We start from the raw sequence: 16,962 nt of genomic DNA, 5'->3' as shown, positions 1-16,962 counted from the left end.
TTTTTGCAACTCTCAATAAGTATTTAATAAATCAATAAGTACATCGGTTGAGTGGATGGTACCTAGTAGATAGATATGGTAGAGAAAATAAATATCGATGCCCTTTAATCAACTTTTAGTCTATATTAACAAGTATGTATATGTATCTGTTTAATAAATCTGTCACTACATCGAGTGAGTGGATGGTACAGTCGTGGCCATAAATAATCACCTACCCTTTTGTACCCCGTGCCTCAGGCTGGCTCGTTTATGCGCGGCAAGTCACACTTGTCTAAGAGGGGCTGAGAGGGAGGGGCCAGAGAGAGAAGGAAGGTGGGTGGGGCGGACGAGCGATGGTGCTGGGATGGAGTGAGATAGGGGAGGGAGGGGAAGTAGGGGAATGAAATGCGAAGTTGTGGCCACATAATTTGTCTATTTTGTTTCATTCAAGGCATTTTATGAAGGAGTTACTATTCGATAGATAAAGCTGCATTACACCTTGTATAGCGGCGTCAGATAACAAGCTTTAGATAGGTGGTGATATCAAGGACTGGCTCGTGAGAAAAGTATACTGACGTGACAGATCAAATATTAGTGCAGAGCCATCGAGATTGTGTGGGCCCAGATTGTCAACGCGTGGAAGCCAGAGAACGAGAGGACACGGGCCCGCCTCCTCCAGCACACCAAGGACGAGTGGGAGCTGTTCAGACCAGCAAACCATCAACAACATTGTTTCCCCGGTGCCGCGAAGACTGTATGAGGGTTTCAAGGCATGAGGCCACTGGACTACTTAGTTACTAAGGCGTTCCTGGTTGCTTTGGCATGACCAATGTCGGTAGACATTGACACAGATATATTTTGGGAGTTTGGGTAGGATATTGTTTCATTTTCTTTCTAACAGATTATGAGATACCGTAATCATATCCACCCATAAGCACAGACATCAAATTTATTTACCTTTTATGCACAATTATTTTAAATAGCCTTTTGATATAGAGATGACATTTAATAATTATTGAATTGACATGATGGTGACTGTATAGGGTATACCGCAAGGGTGATCATATTTACTGTGGACAAAGCCATGTCAAAGGTTGCATATAATATTTAGTTCCAAAAATTAATTAGGCTACATGTAAGGGTAGAGGACGTTTCTTACACAAACATCACAGAAGTCAAAGCCATCCAGATTCCATTCTGCGTTCGAAGTCAAAATACACGGATAAACACAAATATCTGGCTCCGCACTAATGTTTGATCTGTCGCGTTAGTACACTTCTCGCACAAGCCAGCCCTTGATATCACAACATACAGTATCTAAAGCTTGTTATCTAACGCCGCTAAACAAGGTGTAATGCAGCTTTATCTACCGAATAATAACTTCTTTATATCATCCCCTGAATGAAAGAAAATAGACAAATTATGTGGCCACAAATTCGCATTTCATTCTCCCTCCCCTCACCCAATCCACCCCAGCACCATTGCTCGTCACCCCCATCCACCTTCCCTTCTCTCGCTGGCCCCTCCCTCTCCGCCCCTCTTACTCCAGCGTGACTTGCCGCGCATAAACGAGCCAGTCTGAGGCACGGGGTTCAGGAGGATAGGTGATTATTTATGGCCACGACTGTACCTAACAGACAGATCGACAGGTACGCAGACAGAGAGGTAGAGGCAAAAAAAAAAAAAAAAAAAAAAAAAAATGTAATACCTTTTCGTCATCTTTTAATCTGTTTTGGGAACTATGTATACATAACTATCTAGTATATCGGTCACTACATCGGATGAGTGGATGGTAGCTACTAGGTATACAGGTAAGTAGACAGTCAAGTAGAGAAAATAAATATTGATGCCTTTTAGTCAACTTTTAATCCATTTTTCCAGCTATCTGTATGTACCTATCCAATAAATGTATCACTACATCGGGTGAGTGGATGGTATCTACTTAACAGAGATAGGTAAGTAGACAGACATGTAAAGAAAACAATTACTGATGCCTCTTAATCAACTTTTCGTCTATTTTTGCATCAGTCTTTGTTTATCTACCTAATATTTATCACTACATCGGGTGAGTGAATGGTACCTACTGTACTTTATAGACAGACAGGTAAGTAGACAAACAGGTAGATCAAAATAATTATAGGTGGCTTTGATTCAACTTTTGATCTATTCTGGCAACCATCTATATGTACCGGTATATTCCTAATAAATCTATCACTACATCGGGTGAGTGGATGGTACCTACTAGATAGACAGATAAGTAGGTAGAGAGACGAGTAGAGATGATAAATATTGGTGACTTTTAATCTTTTTGCAACTATCTATATCAGTCTATCGACTAAATCTGTCACTACATCGGGTGAGTGGATGGTAGCAACTAGATACACTGATAGGTAGGTGGACACACAAGAAGAAAAAATAAATACTGTTGCCTTGTAATAAACTTTTAGCCCATTTTTACAGCTATCTATGTGTGTCTACCTAATAAATTAATGACTTCATCGGATGAGTGGATAGCACCTACCTTATTGATAGATATGGTAGGGAAAATAACTATTGATGCCTTTTATTCAACTTTTCTTTTTATTATACAACTATGCATACAGTACATCACTGTCTAATAAATCTATCACCACATTGGATGAATGGATGGTACCTACTAAACAGATAGATGGGTTCGTAGGTAGAGAGGTAGAGAAAAAAATATTTATGTCTTTTAGTCATCTTTTAGTCCGTTTTTCAAACTATATATACGTATCTGATAATTCTGTCACTACATCGGATGACTGGATGGTACCTCCTGGATAGACAGATAGGAAGGTAGAAAGACATGTTGAGAAAATAAATGTTGATGCCTTTTACTCAGCTTTTAATATGTTTTTCCAACTATCTATACCGGTATGTATCTACCGTAGCAAATAGATCTATCACTACATCGGGTGAGTGGATGGTACCTACATGATGGATAGATAGAAAGCCAGACAGGTAGATAAAATAAGTATTGATGCCTGTTAATCAACTTTTGATCTATTTTTGCAACTATCTATATGTATCAGGCCAATAAATGTCATTATATCGGGTGAGTGGATGGTGCCTACCTCACAGACGGAGATGGTAGAGAAAAGAAATACTGATGTCTTTTAATAATCTCTTTATGTATTTCTGCAATTAACTATAAGAAATCTATCTAATAAATGTATCACTGCACTGGGTGAGTGGATGGTATCTCCTAGATAGATAGATAGATAGATAGAAGGTATAGAGACAGGTAGAGGAAATAAATATTGATGTTTTTTAATCAACTTTTAATCTATTTTGTAACTAGCTATGTGCTACTATCTATTACATCTATTACTACATCGGTGAGTGGATGGTACCTGCTAGACAGGAAGATAAGTCTGTAGACAGACAGGTAAAGAAAATGAATTTTCATCACTTTTAATAACTTTTTAATCCATTTTTGAAACTATTTTTATTTATCTAATTAAACTACTACTTCATCGGGTGAGTGGATGGTAGGTAGATATTCAGTAGGTGGGCAGACAGGTAGACAAAATAAATATTGATGCCTTTTAATCTACTCTAAAGTCATTTTTGCAACTATCTATATTTATGTATCTAATAAAACTATCACTACATCGGGTGAAAGGATGGCATCTACTAGATAGAAAGATAGATAGGCAGACAGACAGGTAGAGAAAATAAATACTGATGCCTTTCAACCAACTCGTAATCTACTGTCGCATGATTCTACATGTATATATCTAACAAATCTGTCACTGCATCGGGTGAGTGGATGGTACGTGTCAGACAAAAAGATAAAATATATATTGATGTCATTTAGACAACATTTAATCTATTTGTGCAACTAACTACCGGTATGTGAATCTGATAAATTTATAATTACATCGGATGAGTGGATGGTACCAAGCAAATAGATAGATAGCATAGTAGACAGAGATAAAGAAAATCAATATCAATGTCTTTTGATAAACTTTTAATCTACTCTTGCAACTATCTATATGTATCTCTCTAATATATGTATCACTACATTGGGTGAGTGGATGGCAACTCCTAGATAGATAAATAGAAGGTACAGAGACAAGTACAGTACATTGAAAATAAATTCTGATCCTTTTTAATCAACTTTCAATATATTTTTTCGACTATATGTATCTATTCACTAAAAATATCATTACATCGGGTGAGTAGACGGTACCGACTTCGTATAGAGACAGTAGGTCAACAGACAGGTAGAGAAAATAAATACTGATGACTCTGAATGAACTTGTAATTCATTATGTACTGTACCAATTTAATAAATCTATCACTACATCGCAAGAGAGGATGGTACCTACTAGATAGATGGAATGGTAAGTAGAGAGACATAGAGAAAATAAATTTAATGCCATTTAATCAACTTTTAAGCTATGTTTGCAACTATCTATAGGTATCTATCTAATAAGTCTATCACTTCATCGGGTGAGTGGATGATACCTTCAAGACAGGTAGATAGGTAGCCTGACAGACATGTAGAGAAAATTAATACTGTTTTTTCTATTTTTGCAACTCTCAATAAGTATTTAATAAATCAGTAACTACATCGGTTGAGTGGATGGTACCTAGTAGATAGATATGGTAGAGAAAATAAATATCGATGCCCTTTAATCAACTTTTAGTCTATTTTAACAAGTATGTATATGTATCTGTTTAATAAATCTGTCACTACATCGAGTGAGTGGATGGTACCTAACAGACAGATCGACAGGTACGCAGACAGAGGGGTAGAGGCAAAAAAAAAAAAAAAAAAAAATGTAATACCTTTTCGTCATCTTTTAATCTGTTTTGGGAACTATGTATACGTAACTATCTAGTATATCGGTCACTACATCGGATGAGTGGATGGTAGCTACTAGGTATACAGGTAGGTAGACAGTCAAGTAGAGAAAATAAATATTGATGCCTTTTAGTCAACTTTTAATCCATTTTTCCAGCTATCTATATGTACCTATCCAATAAATGTATCACTACATCGGGTGAGTGGATGGTATCTACTTAACAGAGATAGGTAAGTAGACAAACATGTAAAGAAAACAATTACTGATGCCTCGTAATTAACTTTTCGTCTATTTTTGCATGTCTTTGTTGATCTACCTAATATTTATCACTACATTGGGTGAGTGGATGGTACCTACTTTATAGACAGATAGGTAAGTAGACAAACAGGTAGATGAAAATAAATATAGGTGGCTTTGATTCCACTTTTGATCTATTCTGGCAACCATCTATATATACCGGTATATTCCTAATAAATCTATCACTACATCGGGTGAGTGGATGGTACCTACTAGATAGACAGATAAGTAGGTAGAGAGACGAGTAGAGATGATAAATATTGGTGCCTTTTAATCTTTTTGCAACTATCTATATGAGTCTATCGACTAAATCCGTCACTACATCGGGTGAGTGGATGGTAGCAACTAGATACACTGATAGGTAGGTGGACACACAAGAAGAAAAAATAAATACTGTTGCCTTGTAATAAACTTTTAGCCCATTTTTACAGCTATCTATGTGTGTCTACCTAATAAATTAATGACTTCATCGGATGAGTGGATAGCACCTACCTTATTGATAGATATGGTAGGGAAAATAACTATTGATGCCGTTTATTCAACTTTTATTTTAATTTTGCAACTATGCATACATCACTGTCTAATAAATCTATCACCACATTGGATGAATGGATGGTACCTACTAGACAGATAGATGGGTACGTAGGTAGAGAGGTAGAGAAAAAAATATTTATGTCTTTTAGTCATCTTTTAGTCCGTTTTTCAAACTATATATACGTATCTGATAATTCTGTCACTACATCGGATGACTGGATGGTACCTACTGGATAAACAGATAGGAAGGTAGAAAGACATGTTGAGAAAATAAATGTTGATGCCTTTTACTCAGCTTTTAATCTATTTTTCCAACTATCTATACCGGTATGTATCTATCGTAGCAAATAGATCTATCACTACATCGGGTGAGAGGATGGTACCTACATGATAGATAGATAGAAAGCCAGACAGGTAGATAAAATAAGTATTGATGCCTGTTAATCAACTTTTGATCTATTTTTGCAACTATCTATATGTATCTGTCCAATAAATGTCACTATATCGGGTGAGTGGATGGTGCCTACCTCACAGACGGAGATGGTAGAGAAAAGAAATACTGATGTCTTTGAATAATCTCTTTATGTATTTCTGCAATTAACTATAAGAAATCTATCTAATAAATGTATCACTGCACTGGGTGAGTGGATGGTACCTCCTAGATAGATAGATAGATAGATAGATAGAAGGTATAGAGACAGGTAGAGGAAATAAATATTGATGTTTTTTAATCAACTTTTAATCTATTTTGCAACTAGCTATGTGCTAATATCTATTACATCTATTACTACATCGGTGAGTGGATGGTACCTGCTAGACAGGAAGATAGGTCTGTAGACAGACAGGTAAAGAAAATGAATTTTCATCACTTTTAATAACTTTTTAATCCATTTTCGAAACTATTTCTATCTATCTAATTAAACTACTACTTCATCGGGTGAGTGGATGGTAGGTAGATATTCAGTAGGTGGGCAGGCAGGTAGACAAAATAAATATTGATGCCTTTTAATCTACTCTAAAGTCATTTTTGCAACTATCTATATTTATGTATCCAATAAATCTATCACTACATCGGGTGAAAGGATGGCACCTACTAGATAGAAAGATAGGTAGGCAGACAGACAGGTAGAGAAAATAAATACTGATGCCTTTCAACCAACTCGTAATCTACTGTCGCATGATTCTACATGTATATATCTAACAAATCTGTCACTGCATCGGGTGAGTGGATTGTACGTGTCAGACAAGTACATAAAATATATATTGAGGTCATTTAGACAACATTTAATCTATTTGTGCAACTAACTACCGGTATGTGAAACTGATAAATTTATAATTACATCGGATGAGTGGATGGTACCAAGCAAATAGATAGATAGGATAGTAGACATAGGTAGAGAAAATCAATAATAATGTCTTTTGATAAACTTTTATTCTACTCTTGCAACTATCTATATGTATCTCTCTAATATATGTATCACTACATTGGGTGAGTGGATGGCAACTCCTAGATAGATAAATAGAAGGTACAGAGACAAGTACAGTACATTGAAAATAAATTCTGATCCTTTTTAATCAACTTTCAATATATTTTTTCGACTATATGTATCTATCCACTAAAAATATCATTACATCGGGTGAGTAGACGGTACCGACTTCGTATATAGACAGTAGGTCAACAGACAGGTAGAGAAAATAAATACTGATGAACTTTTAATTCATTATGTACTGTACCAACTTAATAAATCTATCACTACATCGCAAGAGAGGATGATACCTACTAGATAGATGGAATGGTTAGTAGAGAGACATAGAGAAAATCAATTTAATGCCATTTAATCAACTTTTAAGCTATGTTTGCAACTATCTATGGGTATCTATCTAATAAGTCTATCACTTCATCGGGTGAGTGGATGGTACCTTTAAGACAGGTAGATAGGTAGCCTGACAGACATGTAGAGAAAATTAATACTGATTTTTCTATTTTTGCAACTCTCAATAAGTATTTAATAAATCAATAACTACATCGGTTAAGTGGATGGTACCTAGTAGATAGATATGGTAGAGAAAATAAATATCGATGCCCTTTAATCAACTTTTAGTCTATATTAACAAGTTTGTATATGTAACTGTTTAATAAATCTGTCACTACATCGAGTGAGTGGATGGTACCTAACAGACAGATCGACAGGTACGCAGACAGAGAGGTAGAGGCAAAAAAAAAAAAAAAAAAAAAAAAAAATTGTAATACCTTTTCGTCATCTTTTAATCTGTTTTGGGAACTATGTATACGTAACTATCTAGTATATCGGTCACTACATCGGATGAGTGGATGGTAGCTACTAGATATACAGGTAGGTAGACAGTCAAGTAGAGAAAATAAATATTGATGCCTTTTAGTCAACTTTTAATCCATTTTTCCAGCTATCTATATGTACCTATCCAATAAATGTATCACTACATCGGGTGAGTGGATGGTATCTACTTAACAGAGATAGGTAAGTAGACAGACACGTAAAGAAAACAATTACTGATGCCTCTTAATCAACTTTTCGTCTATTTTTGCATCACTTTGTTTGTCTGTCTAATATATTTATCACTACATCGGGTGAGTGGATGGTACCAACTTTATAGACAGATAGGTAAGTAGACAAACAGGTAGATAAAAATAAATATAGATAGTGTTTATTCAACTTTTGACCTATTTTTGCAACAATTTACATGTATATTCCTAATAAATCTATCACTACATCAGGTGAGTGGATGGTACCTACTAGATAGACAGATATGTAGGTAGAGAGACGAGTAGATATAATAAATATTGGTGCCTTTTTATCAGCTTTTATCGATTTTTGCAGCTATATGAGTGTCAACTAAATCTGCCGCTACATCGGGTGAGTGGATGGTAGCAGCTAGATACACTGATAGGTAGGTGGACACACAAGAAGAAAAAATAAATACTGTTGCCTTGTAATAAACTTTTAGCCCATTTTTACAGCTATCTATGTGTGTCTACCTAATAAATTAATGACTTCATCGGATGAGTGGATAGCACCTACTAGATAGATAGATATGGTAGGGAAAATAACTATTGATGCCGTTTATTCAACTTTTATATTAATTTTGCAACTATGCATACATCACTGTCTAATAAATCTATCACCACATCGGATGAGTGGATGATATCTACTAGACAGATAGGTACGTAGGCAGAGAGGTAGAGAAAAAATGTCTTTTAGTCATCTCTTAGTCCGTTTTTGAAACTATATATACGTATCTGATAAATCTGTCACTACATCGGATGACTGGATGGTACCTACTGGATATACAGATAGGAAAGTATAAAGCGCGGTTGAGAAAATAAATATTGATGCCTTTTACTCAGCTTTTAATCTATTTTTGCAACTATCTATACCGGTATGTATCTACCGTATCAAATAAATCTATCACTACATCGGGTGAGTGGATGACACGTACACGATCGATAGATAAAAGGCAGACAGGCAGGTAGATAAAATAAATATTGATGCCTGTTAATCAACTTTTGAACTATTTTTGCAATTATCTATATGTATCTCTAATAAATGTCACTACATCGGGTGAATGGATGGTGCCTACCTCACAGAAAGAGATGGTAGAGAAAATAAATTCTGGTGCCTTTTAATCATCTTTTTATGTATTTCTGCAATTAACTATGAGAATCAATCTAATAAATGTATCACTGCACTGGATGAGTGGATGGTACCTCCTAGATAGATAGACAGATAGATAGATAGAAGGTATAGAGACAGGTAGAGGAGATAAATATTGATGTCTTTTCATCAACTTTTAATCTATTTTTGCCACTAGCTATATGCTGCTATCTATTACATCTATTACTACATCGGGTGAGTGGATGGTACCTACTAGATAGGAAGATAGGTCTGTAGACAGACAGGTAGAGAAAATTTAAGTTCCATCACTTTTAATAACTTTTAAGCTATTTTCGAAACTCTTTATCTAATTAATCTATTACTTCATCGGATGAGTGAATGGTACCTACCAGGTAGATATACAGTAGGTAGACAGGCACGTAGACAAAATAAATATTGATGCCTTTTAGTCAACGCCAGAATTATTTTTGAAGCTATCTATATTTATGTATCTAATAAATCTATCACTACATCGGGCGAGAGGATGGTACCTACTAGATGGATAGATAGGTAAGCAGACAGACAGGTAGAGAAAATAAATATTGATGCCTTTTAACCAACTCTTAATCTATTGTCGCATGTATCTACATGTATCTATCTAACAAATCTTTCACTACATCGGGTGAGTGGATGGTACGTAATAAATAGGTAGGCAGTCAGACAAATAGATAAAATATATATTGATGTCTTTTAATCAATATTTAATCTATTTGTGCAACTAACTACCGGCATGTGTATCTATCTAATAAATTTAAAATTACATTGGATGAGTGGATGGTACCTAGTAGATAGATAGATAGGATAGTAGACAGAGAGGTAGAGAAAATCAGTATTAATGTCTTCTGATAAACTTTTAATCTATTCTTGCAACTATCTATATGTATCTATGCAATAAATGTGTCACTACATTGGGTGAGTGGATGGTAACTAATAGATAGGTAAATACAAGGTATAGAGACAGGTATATTGAAAATAAATACTGATGCCTTTTAATCAACTTTTACTCAACTTTTTCAACTCTATATACCGGTATCTATCCAATAAATCTATCACTACATCGAGTGAGTGGACGGTACCTACTAGGTAGATAGACAGTAGGTCAACAGACAAAATAAATACTGACGACTTTTAATTAAATTTTAATTTACCTTTGCAACCATATATATGTACCAATTTAATAATTTTATCACTACCTCCCTTTCCTTGGGGGATGCAGCCTAGGTATATAGATAAATAGATCACTACATTGGAAGAGAGGATGGTACCTACTAGATAGATGGAATGGTAAGAGACAGAGAGAAAATAAATGTAATGCCTTTTAATCAACTTTAAATCTATTTTTGCAACTATCTGTAGGTATCTATCTAATAAGCCTATCACTTCATCGGGTGAGTGGATGGTACCTTCAAGACAGGTAGACATGTAGCCTGACAGACATATAAAGAAAATTAGTAATGATGCCTCTTACTCACCTTTCAATCTATTTTTGCAACTATCAATAAGTAATGAATTAATAACTACATCGGTTGAGTGGATGGTACACCTAGTAGACTGAGAGACAGGGTAGAGAAAATAAATACTGATGCCTTTAAATCAACTTATAATCTATTTTAACAACTATGTATATGTATCTTTCATAAATCTGTCACTACATCGAGTAAGTGGATGGTACCTAATAGACAGATCGACATGCACGCAAACAGAGAGGTAGAGGAATAACTGTAATACCTTTTCGTCATCTTTTAATCTATTTTTGGAACTATCTATACATAACTATCTAGTAAATCGGTCACTGCATCGGATGAGTGGATGGTACCTACTGGGTGGATAGATAGTAGGTAGACAGTCAGGTAAAGAAAATAAATATTGATGCCTTTTATTGAACTTTTAATCCATTTATCCACCTATCTATATGTACACTACACACACACACACACACACACACACACACAATCATGTTCTTCCCTGCCTCCATGCTAAAAACTCTCATCTGCCAGCTCTCTCTCTTTGCCATCCTTATCTCATTCCAGTAGTGAGTTAGTCTTCCAGCAGCTGCCCAGCATGGCCCTCTCATGTTGTTAGCATTATACCCTCTCTCTCTCTCTCTCTTGCCATCACTGCCTCACCCTTACACACATAACACCAGCCTTGGTGCTATATAGCCATAGTGCTATACAGCCTTAGTGCTATACAGCCCTAGTGCTATACAGCCTTAGTGCTATACAGCCCTAGTGCTATACAGCCTTAGTGCTATACAGCCCTAGTGCTATACAGCCTTAGTGCTATACAGCCAGTGTGCTATACAGCCTTAGTGCTATACAGCCAGTGTGCTATACAGCCCTAGTGCTATACAGCCTTAGTGCTATACAGCCAGTGTATAACTTGCTGCTAATTCTTAACTATAGTCAAACCCGAATACAATGCATGCTCTGTGGTGAGGCAGGTAAGAAAAGCGCAGATGTCAAACATTTAAACCTTCAACTTTACACTGTCGAATGTTACGATATTAACAACTTTATATTAGCTTGAAATACTCCATATATAATATAAAGAAAACTTCATAGTAACGATTTATTTTCTTTATAAGACTATAAACAACGACTCTACTGTATACAACATGTGACACCGTTGTTTAGACCACGCTGCCACGTTTCCGGTGAGCCGCATGTTTGGGTCAGTCCCGGCCACTCACCTACCACCCACCATGGACTGTTTATAGCTTGTATTTTTATACAATAATAGCCGATAACAGCCTTAACCCTATTCGGTGCAACCCTTGGCGATTTCCCACACTTACGACCCTAGTATCGTGAAAAGAATCTTGAGTAATGTTATTGGTTTGACGAAGTGAAAGGAACGCATTCGGACACGTCGGCGCCGTTGCAAGGCAAGCGCCGCCAAACATATCGTACCGCACCCGCGCGCATTGAAAAACACACACCCACACGTTTAACTATTATCAAATTTAAAATTAATGTAAATATCAAATGACCAAATATTTTATCATTCACCAACGCTTATCATGTTTGCCATATATCAAGCTGTAGGCTATATTTTCAGTCTGAGGGCTGCAGTATCAATAAACCGTTTACTGTTGTCTCTCTCACAAACACACCGTCCATAACATGGAAGTTGATAGCTTACACATCTTCCTCATCATCATCATCACCACCCTTCCTCCCTCACACTCACCACCTCCCATCTTCCTCACCCCCACCTTCCCTCCCTCCATCACCCTCACACTCACCACTATATTCCCTTCTACATACTCCCCCTGTCTCACTACCACCGCTTTTTTCTCACCACCATCTCTCTCACTCACTCGCCACCACTAATACTCTCCCTTTCTTCCTCACCATCATAACTCCTAAACCCACTTTCAGTGGATTTACTACTAGGTAGACTAGTTGATGGAGAGGTAGCTATTAGTCAAGGAAATCTAATAATGTACGCATGTAAATAATTTCTGGTTATACATGCAAGTATTTTTTTTTTATGCAAGAAAGAAGGAACCAAAGGGCAGGACCTACAAATTGTACCCTCCAAGAAAAAAACGACAGCTGAGCCAAATTCAAGATCAGTTCATTTCGAGATGACTGGACATACTGTGTATGAAAGACTGGAGACCGTAGGCAGTAAGAAAAACAGAGATGGAGACAATTCCAGAGTTGACCTGTTGCATACATGAATGACTGGAGCAACGGTTAACTCTTGCATTAGAGAGTTGGACAGAAAAGGGCTGAGTTTGCTGCTGAGACGGGTGCTACGTGCCTGCCGTGGTGGTGGAGGGATGCAAGCAGACAGTTCAGAGGAGCAGTGACCATTGAAGTGGCGATACAAAAGAGACAATGATGAAACAGTGCGGCGGAGACAGAGGTTGAAGGGAGCCAGTAAGAGGAGAGTTAATGAGACGAAAAGTCTCCGACTCCATCCTGTTGAGAAGAACTGTGTGTGGGGAGCCTCCCCACACATGACAGCTGTGCTCTACACAGGAGCGAATAAAACCCGTGTATAAAGTCAACAACTGTGCAGGGCCGTGGGTTAGGGCTTCCTGACTAAAACCTCCCTAAGTGAAGAGTCCAGTCCTGCTGTGGACTAAAAATGGAAAGTACATAATGATGATGATGAGAATACTACCATATATTTCTTTCTAATGACTGAATATAATATTTAGCTACGCGAGTTTCAGCCACACTCAAAAAAAGTGTGTAACCAGGATACGGGACGAGGACCCAACTCGCTATGTATCCCACCAACCACTTTCCCCAACCTCCTCCCTTTAGAAAGTAGTTACATTTATTTTTCAAATGTCATTACCACTATATAATATTGAATTTATAGAAGTAAAAGATTATTCTTATTAATTAATTTTACACGTGTTGTGTGAGGACTGTGTTGGTGTGTGAGGATTGTGTTGGTGTGTGAGGAGTGTGGTGGTGTGTGAGGATTGTGTTGATGAGTGAGGACAGTGGTGGTGTGAGGACTGTGTTGGTGTGTGAGGACTGTAGTGGTGTGTGACGATTGCGTTGGTGTGTGAGGACTGTGTTGGTGAGTGAGGACTGTGGTGGTGTGTGAGGACTGTGGTGGTGTGTGAGGATTGTGTTCGTGTGTGAGGTCTGTGGTGGTTTGTGAGGATTGTGTTGGTGTGTGAAATATAATCTATTCGTGAGAACAAAACAGACTCGACCTTCTCATGGACCCACCACGTTAACTAAGGAGTGAGAAACAGGCAGACCTTTATCATACAAATGGATGGCGAGTGAGAAAGGACCGGGGAGAACAGGAGGTAGATAAGGCAGAAAGCGGTAGATGTACGGGAGATAAATGCTTGAAAAGGCATACATATTGCATAATAATTGCAAAATTCCACATCAACAGCCTTGTGCCTTACCTACCTCCTATTCTGCCTGCCCCTCTGTTGTATAATAAAGGTCTACCTGCTTCTCAGTTCTCACTCCTTACAGCTGAAGGAGGTCCTTGAGAAGGCTGAATCTGTTGTCACCAATATATTATATAGGCATTTCTAAATCTGAGTATTGCATATTAAAATTGAAGAACACAGAAATATTTAGTTATAACCAATTATTCAAAGGGCACGGTAGCTCTATCTGCTCATGCTACGCCCCAAGGAGTATTCAGAGCAATGCAATAACAAATATTCAATTATGAATAGTTATACCCAAAACATCATCAATATACAGTATACATCAATAGTTATTCAGTGGGGCAGTCAATCCCAAAATACCGACAAATTAATCAGTAGACTGTCCTTCTGATGTCAGTTTATTAGTAATTTCCCACTGGTCATTCACTAGCCTATCACTGAGACCTTTGTCGGTCAGCCAGTCAGTCTCTCCAGAAGTCAGTCTCTTGATCCTTTGTTAGTAGTCACCACGAGAAAATGCAGCTCCCAGCCAAAGCTCTGTACGAGTAGACTGTTAACCAGGAAACGTTCCAGTCTTTGGATTACTGAATCGCTTAGAGCAGCCTGTAGCTTCCTGGTTAAACCCTATATCTCTATTAACCGGAGAACAAGCTGTTCCCTGGATAATGCACAGGCACAGTGTGGATATGAGGGGTTAAGTCCAGAGCTTTGCCTGGCGCTTTCAAGGGCGACAGCAGTCAATCAGGCCCCAGCTCCTCTCCACTGCGAGACCATGCTTCATTTCAGCTGATCCACCCCCTGCAGCATCGACCCCTGGTAAGTTAAAAAGATCCCGACGGGTGTCAATTAACTAACAGGGCCCTCAGTGACCCACAGCCCGTCACAGGTCGAAAGAGTAGTAACCGTTAACTCGGGGCTATCCATGCCTATGCTTCTAATCTATGTATTTTCCGGCGGTATTTGATCCTACGCACTCGAACATCCTTTTTACTCTACACTTACAACTAATATAAGTAAGCTGGAGGATTCTTATGCTGCAAGATCCTCACCTTCCGTATCTCTATTTACATCTATCATATAAGGAAATTTTTAAACAAAAATATAATCCATATATAACGTAAACTCAGTCATAATCTATACATATTCACAGACGTGCATATTCATTCTTAATTTCCAAAACAAGACTTTCACTGATTGGGCATGTTACTACAGCATTTCATACATACTTTATTTCAATGCTGATCACAGGTGTGCTTGTGACATACTTGACATTGTTTCGTGGACGATTTTACTTTAGGGCGATTCTGAGTGTATCCTTGACCATAAAGAGACTCCAGGCATGAATGACACTTGTGCCACTTGCCTGACCTATTCTCATGTGTTACTTCTGGGACGGCCTCCTCTACCTCTCCCTGTCCGAGCATCAGATTCATCTTAGCTATTGTATTCCTGGTCAAACCACAAGCCTGAACTTTTCTTCTTTCAATTTGTGGATTACACAATGCCTTCACTAACTGCCAGCCATAGGAGATTGAAGTAATTTTTCTTGGGTCCTGATTATTACATAACTAATAAATTGTCTGTGAATTTACGCTGGCAGTGTCGACAATGTAGCCAAGGGCATTCACTGTTCATCTTCAAGATTTAGTGTGTACTGTATGAAAACTTATTCTCTGATCCATAATGCCAGTGCCTCCTTTAGTGAAATCATACAATTTAAATATAGCTGTTTTTTTTTTTTTTTTTTTTTTTTTTTTCCCAGTCATCATCCTTGGTAATGCCTAATATAGGGGAGACTGTGCTCAGAAGTAACACATTTTTCTTACCTTTGCTTTTGGTGGGTGTTACATAGGAGTTCAGCGTCATTTCCTCCCCGTTTCTTCCAGTAAACTTGGTATGACCTATCTTCCCTTTCTGTGACTGTCTTTATCTCTGGTGGTATGCCTTTCCTGGTAGAATCTATAGTACCTAAGGCTGAGATACCTTGTGTTTGAAGCCACTCCAATAACTCTAAACTGGTGTACAATTTATCCAGACTAATAATCCTACCTCGAAGGTCGACTGAGGCTTGTAACTGACTTACCAGAGCTTTCACTGTTGGGACTGTACCGCGTATGTAGTGTGGTCCTGGCTCTCAAGGTTTACCTGAATATACAGCTGTCCTAAAGGTAAATGGATATCTAACATCATTAATAGATTTATGTTGGAGGCCGTAGAGTACGGGTTTGCTCTTATTGTAGTCTGAACCCTATTTGTGTTCTGCATCCATACAACGTTTCATCAGTGGTCAAGAAGTCACCTGGCTCTAACACTGAGCAACAACAATTACTGAACTGTTCAAAAAGCTCCCTGATTGCTGCAAACCGATCGTGTACCCATCTCTGGTGTCTGGTATCAATGTTGTCAAAAGTTATGTTGGCATGTAAGAAACCAAATCGTTTTACAGACATGATGGCTCCAAATATTGGGTGACCAAGCATTTCCATGAAGAGACAATGATAGCAATATTTATTTTGTCCCAACAAGCCTCTTGCATTGAGCAGGCCAAAAAAGCTTTTCAGTTCTATGGCATCAGTCATCTTGACGTGTGTTGGTATTTCAGCACTGTCAGTATTAGAAATTTCGGTAATTATGCCTTGAATCTTATTGTAAGTATGGGTTACAATACCATCAATCATATTAGATGTTATAAACAACTCCCATGGCATTATTTCTGTATTAGCTGACCTTGCCTCTCCTA

The sequence above is a fragment of the Coenobita brevimanus genome, chromosome 20 (genome assembly GCF_032717465.1).
Source record: "Coenobita brevimanus isolate Jiangsu-jjx chromosome 20, ASM3271746v2, whole genome shotgun sequence".
NCBI classification, from domain to species: domain Eukaryota; kingdom Metazoa; phylum Arthropoda; class Malacostraca; order Decapoda; family Coenobitidae; genus Coenobita; species Coenobita brevimanus.
This window is presented reverse-complemented; position numbering follows the sequence as displayed.